The 7,560-nt window shown below is 37.9% G+C and overlaps 1 pseudogene; it reads left to right on the forward strand.

Annotated features, from left to right (window-relative positions):
* Positions 1-2,284: 2,284 nt before the first annotated feature.
* On the forward strand, positions 2,285-2,700 carry LOC136128552 (protein FAM136A pseudogene; annotated as a pseudogene).
* The last annotated feature ends 4,860 nt before the right edge of the window (positions 2,701-7,560 follow it).

Genomic DNA, 7,560 nt, shown 5'->3' on the forward strand with positions numbered 1-7,560 from the left:
ATACCCCTACAACTATACAAATTTTTAAAAATATAATTTATAGTATGTTCAGTATCATGAAAAGTGAATTTCTCCATATTTACTTCTAGAACAATGTCAGTCATTATTTCTTTGCCATTCCCTTCAACCCCTATAATCTCCTCTGCAGGAAATCTCCTAAGTGAGATATTAAAGTTTTTGTATTCTACCTTCTTTGATTCATCTCCTTGTCTCTCTGTGTTATACTCTGCATACTTTATCTTGGTAAATCTACCTCCTGGTCCATTGATTTTCTCTTTAAATGTACATATTCTGCTGTTAAACAAGTTCATTTAGAATATCTTATTGATTTTCACATTTTCCATTTCTATGCATTTTGTCTGGTGATTTTCAATTCTTCCAGACATTTTTATCATCTCTCATTACTAATGGTTTTCATTTCCCCTTTTATTTCTAGAAACATATTAACTATCTATTTTCTATTCTGTACCTCATAATTCCAGAATCTGTGGCCATTAAAAAAGCCTGATTTTGTGGACTTTTACTACCTTCTTTGTAATTCTTTGATTCGAAATGTGAATTCATATTATGGATCCTTTTTACGTTTGAGGAATTTCTTCTGTCAATCACATTTGCACTATTGTACATTAAATGACTTATTTTGTTTGTTTTGGGGGTTGTCTGTTTGCTTGTATAAGACCATGCAAGAATCATGATTCAGGCTCCAAACTCACATGAGAGATGACTTGCAGTATGGCTTTGAATGGATTGTGTGTACACACACACACACACACAACACACACACACACACACACACACACAGCCACTCCAAGATGGACACATTCCCCTCATGCCTCTTTTTGTGGGATTACTATTACTATTATTATTTGTATTTACATTTCAACCCTCACCGAGGGCATGGCTCACTCCAAGATGGCAGCTTCACGTGGGAACCCAGATACAAGGTCCACTCATGTCCATTAAAACTAGAGTGACCATAAATCATGGTTTACTTTTGTTGTTCCATATTTCATCATGTTACCGTCTGGTTGATGGTGTGTGAGATAACACTGTGACCAGCAGAGTGGTCTTTTTGACACTATGTGAAATCCAAAAAGTGAGCAGTGGTGACCCTTCTTCCTTCTCCGGCCCTTTCCGGACCCAGTGGAGCTAACATTTCTCTCTTAAGAAGAGCACGCAGGGGACTTTCTGGTAAAGCAAACTGAACTCAGGCTCCAGCAGAGGGCAGACCTGACACCTAACCTGGCACAGCTATCCCCACCAGCCCCATAGTAAATGGCCAGTTGTGACCTAACTTGTGCAATCTTCTTCCAGATTAATTTTGCTGATTTTCATTTTCAGTTTTCTTGTGTATGTAAGAAGAAGAAAAAGGAGTCTGTTACCATGTAGCTTCCGTTATTAGAAAAACATTGCAAAGACTTAAATGGTAACTTTTATATCAGTGTTATCTGTTGTTTCAAATAAAGAATCAATAAATTCTACTACATTTTTTATTTTTTCCAGGCAATTTATGGAATCAAAAGAAAGCTTTCGGATGTTTATTTTCTTAAAAGTGAAATAGTATCACAAATGGTATTGTCAAATCAGATGAAAAGTTCAATATTAAAAAAAAATTTTTTTTTTCTGTGGCAAACAAATCCAAATACAGATTTTGGTGATTCACAGCATCATGGGAAAAAAAAACAGTGTTCTTACTATATTAAGAAACCTCTGGAGCAGAAATGCATTTGAATTGGTTGTTGTAAAAATACAATTCATACTATGTTCAAACCAGCTACACTATTCTACTGATAAAAGATAAAACTGTAAATTTTATGTGGTTATTATAAATATTATATACATACTCATACACATGTGTACACATGTTTATTGTAACTTAAATACCCAACTATCAAATAAATATAACAAAGATCTTAAATAAATAGATAGTATAATATCTATTTCTATAAATGTATGTGTGTAGGTCAGCATGACAGAATATACTTTCTTTGCTGCCTATCAACAAATCAATTAGAAAGATATGACTTTTGAAGAATTCTTTTGAAAGTCAACCTAAGTGTCTACAATTGTATTAAGTGATACAATTGTAAATTGAATAAAAGAGCCTTCTAAAATTTGGTTACATACCATATTATATTTGTTACATATTACCATTTTCTGTTGGAAAAAGATAAACTATGTGGTGACAGAAGCCCCATATATTTTCATCTTTAGAAAAAAGGGGGGGCTCGTGCCCGGGAGTCCATGTGGGCGCCGGCACGGCACGGAGCAGCGCCATGTCGCCATGGCGGAGCTGCAGCAGCTCCGGGTGTAGGAGGTGGTGGACTCTATGGTGAAGAGTCTGGAGAGAGAAAACATCTGGAAGATGCAAGCCCTCATGTTCCGGTGCAGCGCCGGCTGTTGTGAGGACAGCCAGGCATCCAGCACCAAGTGCACCAGTGCATTGAGCGCTGCCATGCACCTCTGGCTCAAGCCCAGGCCCTGGTGACCAGCGAGTTGGAGAAGTTCCAGGACCGCCTGGCCCGGTGCACTATGCATTGCAACAACAAAGCCAAAGACTCAATTGATGCGGGGAGTAAAGAACTTCAGGTGAAGCGGCAGCTGGAGAGTTGCGTGACCACGTGTGTGGATGACCACATGAACCTCATCCCAACCATAACCAAGAAGATGAAGGAGTGGCTCTCATCCATTGGGAAATAGATGTCTGCGATTGGCCACCGGGGCTGAAGGCAGGAGTCTATTTAAAAAGATAAATGGGGATTTGGGTTTTCTAAGGAAAGTTTATGAATGAGGAAATTAAGGATGGCAGCAAGTTTAAGGCCTATATCACTTGCCTCTGGACACTGGTTCCTTTGTGTTTGAAACCTAGAAAGTGAAAAAACCTGGTGCTAAAATTGGGGTCAGAGATAGCACAGGAGAGTTTTTGTGATCCTGAATTTCACGTGGCAAGTGCTTATCCTGGCAACAGGGAGTCTCCCTTGTACCAAACCAGAGCCCTCCAAGGTACCAGATTCTCTTAGTACACAGATACCAACAGGCTGGCAGGTTCATCTGACCTGATTATGAGCTGGTGGAGTGTGAGGAGAGGTGTTTCTGTTTGTTGCCAACCTCCTGTTTACCAGAAGGAGCACTACAACATTTCCCACAAACTGGAAATAAAACAAAATCCATGAGGTCATTAATTTAGAAGGGGAAAGGGGGTTTCTGGGGATTTGTTTTGCATGGTTTTCTTTTATATAAAAGGGCATGAAGCTACTTTAAGATGTAGAGTTGGGAGAGGTAGTTTCGACAAAAACTTTGAAAGGGTCCTTGCGGATATTCATTTCTGGCCGTCAGGATGTGGATGCACATTTCTTAAAATTCTCACACATGACATCTCTCAGCCTGGAGACCCTGCAAAAATAAAAGAAGCACTATCACACTGGTAGGGGAAGCAAACCTTCCCTCTGACTGGCAGCCATGATGAGCCCTGAGGCTGTCAGCAGCAGAGTCAGCCGAGTGACAAAACAATCTTGCAGTGACACTCACCCTTGAAGGGAAAGGGGATTTTGACTGTGCTGTATGCTAGTATTCAAGAATGAACAGTGAAAGAGGAATTGTTAGCTGCTTAATTAAGAGAGTTATGAAGTACTGGCTTTGGAAAAATCTGGTTTTCATAAAACAAAATAGAATGAAAGCCTAAACCCAGTATCGCTTACTTTGCCCCCTGTGATAACAGAGCTCTGTTGAAACAATCCCTTGGCAACACGAAGGTCAAAGGAGAAAAAGTAAGCAACTCAGGGACAAGCTGTGACTCCTTTAGAGCAAAAAATGGGACATCCCTCCGTTACCAAATACTACTTTTGCGACACGCGTTGTTCTTGCCCCAGTTCTGGCACCTTATCGTTTTATTAAGGACCTTGTGTTTTTACCAACTTATTACTTGAAATGATAATATAGCCTGTCTGCTTGCTGTTTCAAGACTGTGATATATTTTCCTAGTGGTTTGGTTTTAAAAATACATGACTTAATTAAAAAAAAAAAAAGAAAGAAAAAAGGGAACATTGAAAACAAACTCTGCAAAGAGAAAGACAACAATTAGCTTCAAAAAAAAAATGCAGGGAGGAACTAAACAAAGTAACAATAAAGCAGGTGATATACAAGAATTACTTTGGAATGTCTAAACCATAAGGAAGAATCTTCTGAAGAAATGTCAATCTTTAATTCAACAAATTGCATTCTATAGCCAATTAGAATGAAGTTAAAAGGATCTATGATTTTGCAAAAATTGAGGAAACCTTCAAAAGCAAGACAAATTGATAAGGTATTTGATGAATTTTGTTGTGTAATAATGTTTATGAAGATAGAATCTCTGAAAAAGACAAATTGAAAACATCCTAAAAGCATTTGGGCTGAAATATTTACACATTTCGATAAGAAAAGCATTTGAATTGCAAATCTTCTCAGTTTGGCAGATTTTTTTCCCTGAGCTCACCAGTTGTCTCAGCATCTGTAGAAAGAGCACTGTTTTTTCCTGTGGTCTATGGAGAAGAGTCAATGAAACTGTCAAAATCTTCATATTTATTTACCATAAATTGTAACTCTGAAGAGGACTGCTGGTACTTTTCTGGAAACAGGTTAAAAATATTGGAACATATTTTAAACATTACAAGTGTCAGGAAAATATCTATGAGCTAGTGTTAGAGACACATTTAGCTAAGGAGCCAAACATCAGGTGTGTTCACTGAACAAGTTGTGAAAGTTCAACTGTGCCACCAAAGACAAGTCAAACAATGGTGTAGGTGAAAAGTATAAAACGTGTTAAGCGTATACGTTCGATAGTAAATGTAGATACTCAGTAAGCATCAATCCATGAGATACGCCGACAGGTTTAGATAAGAGTACGGAGCAGGGGAATGGTAGTAAAACCAAGAGGAGCCATGTCCATGGGACACTGGATATTTATGAGGCCTTTGGTGTCCTCGAGAGCTTAAGTAGTTCACTCATTGGTGACACCTCTCTGGGCCAGTGTTTTCTATCCAAGAAACAGAGACAAAATCCATACCTGCTCCTCAGGTGAAGCAGAGTCACGCGTGGCCAGGCTTAACTCATCCTCCCTTCTTTTCCTTCAGTCTGCCGAGCTGTTTCTCATCCCCAATTCTGATTTTTGTAGCTCCTACCATTGTCTGCAAGAGTGACAACATGTGAGACAACACACCTGTGCTCCAGCATTCAGGAGTGTGAGCCTTCCACCCTGTTGCTTCTCTCAGGACAAGATCTCATGTGAGCCTCCCTGGGATATACCAGGACTCAGGGGCAAGGGAAAGAAGAAAGAAGGAAAAGGAACCCTGAAAAACTGACTGATTCTTCAAAAGAGGCCGATTTTACCAGGACAAGACTAAGATGTAATTTGGAAATGATGAAAGTAACTTCAAGAAAATTAGTAATTTACTCTATCGAGAAGGTATAGGAGCTCATGAGAAAGTTGTGCTACTGAATGTAAGTTCATGTGCCCGACACACAGTGAGACCAAACACTACAGAAACGTTGGAGTTTGGAGCAGAGAATTTATTGCAGGGTCACGCAAGGAGAATGGGTGGCTTATACCCCCCCAAAACCCCAAACTCTCTAAAGGGTTTCAGCAAAACATTTTTAAAGTCCAGGTAAGGGAGGGGTGTGGTTGATCATTACAAAGTTCTTGGTGTTGGAATCCTTTGTTCTTGCAGCTGTCCAGGTAGGTCAGGACACCATGTTTCTGTAAACTTTATTCTCTGTTCCACAACTTTTTTGGCTCTATGTGAATGGAAACGTGTTGTCCCTTAAAAGTCAGAGCCTTGAGAATGGGCTATCCTGTGTATTTCAGGCTATAGGCAACATTCTTAACTGGAAGCAAAAGCAATAGAATACAAACATTAAGGTAAAAGAAACAGATCCAATATGGAATCAGATTTGTTCTTCCCTCTTATAGTTGAACTTAGTTGCAAAATCATATTCTATATTTCTGCACATTGATGTTCTGAGAGTGAATTCAAACCTTATTCTGTGTGCATGTAAATAGATCAAAATTATTAAGACATTTTCATGGTGGCAGGATTTTGGATAACTTTTATTTAGTATTTGATACATTTACTGTATACAATTTATCTACAATGTACATTTATGAAATTTGGAGTTATCAAACAAAGTAAATGCTACTCTTAAAAATAAAAGTTCACTAAAAACCTTGATCCAGTGTGGTATGTCAAGCCCATTGGAAATAGCATACATGGTCCTTTTTACAGGAACTTGAGAGATTTCCTGAGTCAAAATCACCAAGTCATGATTTGATCCATCTGGGTGACTCTTTCTGTCTTTGCCTCCTGTGTCCTAGTTTCTGTACTTTTTGTTTCAGCTTGGTGACCTATTTGATTGAAAGTCCTTTAGAAAAGGTCTGATTGAAAGTCTTGGTAACATACAGGACTTGGATAGCAGATGACAGAGTCAGCAGCCAAATATATAAGATGAGCTGGAATCAACATCAGGCGAGGGAAGAGAGCCAGGGTGTGGCCCAGGTCCAGACTGAATGTGCCTCCTGGATGATCTGGTGGACACTTAAAAGCTGGTCCAAAGTTTGGTTTTCTCCTAGGTTATTCCTGAGAAGTGAGTGTTTTGCCTGTGTATTAGTTGGCACTCCTCTTATAGTTATGCTTCCTAAGCTACAATGGCACCCATCCCCACTTCATTCTGTGTATTCAAGTGGAAAATCACAGCCCAACAATTTGTCAGTGGCTTTTGTGCCTTTTGTGTTTGTATCTTAACATTTGCTGGATCCAGGTGAATAGATGATTTTGGTCCTCTCAAAAGAAATAACAATGTCAACTTCACACTTGTTTTATGATGGAAAATCTTTGCCATCATAGTTTTCACATGAAAGATATATTTGTCACTTCCCAAATGTCAAGTCTAATAGAATGGGGATATAAATGATATATTTCTTTGTAGCCATCAACCCTCTAAGGTTATGATATGATGTGACATACCTATTTGTCATGATAAAGTAAACACTTTTACTGATGTCCTGAATTTTTGATGTTTTCAAATAACTGAATATAGTCTGAGTTTTTCCTGGGTTCTACAAATTTTGCAGCATGTATCATTTCAGGACTCATGTACAGTTAATTAAATAGCTATTAGTAATATACCTGCATTAAATATTTCATTAGAGAAGCAAGATTTATCAAATCTTTATACTTTAAATAAAAATAATCTTTCAAAACCAACGCAGAGAAAGAGATGTAATCTAATTGAGAGAACCCAAAATGGTAGCTGTAACTTCTTTTTAAAAATATAGCTAGTAAAAAACTTTTGTTTCTGTATAATAAATCAACTGCATATAAAACATGGTTCCATTTCTTTAAATAAACAAAAGCATTAATTAATTGAACATTAAATATTCATAAAATTAAAATAGGAAATATTCAAATATTATGACTGTATCAGTGGATTGTCATGAAATGAATATTTGAAAGAAATTCAATGCATGACAACATTTGTTTATTTTTCCTATGTTTTCTATCCATATTTTACTCTACTCTTTAAAAA

Source organism: Phocoena phocoena, chromosome 9, assembly GCF_963924675.1.
Source record: "Phocoena phocoena chromosome 9, mPhoPho1.1, whole genome shotgun sequence".
NCBI classification, from domain to species: domain Eukaryota; kingdom Metazoa; phylum Chordata; class Mammalia; order Artiodactyla; family Phocoenidae; genus Phocoena; species Phocoena phocoena.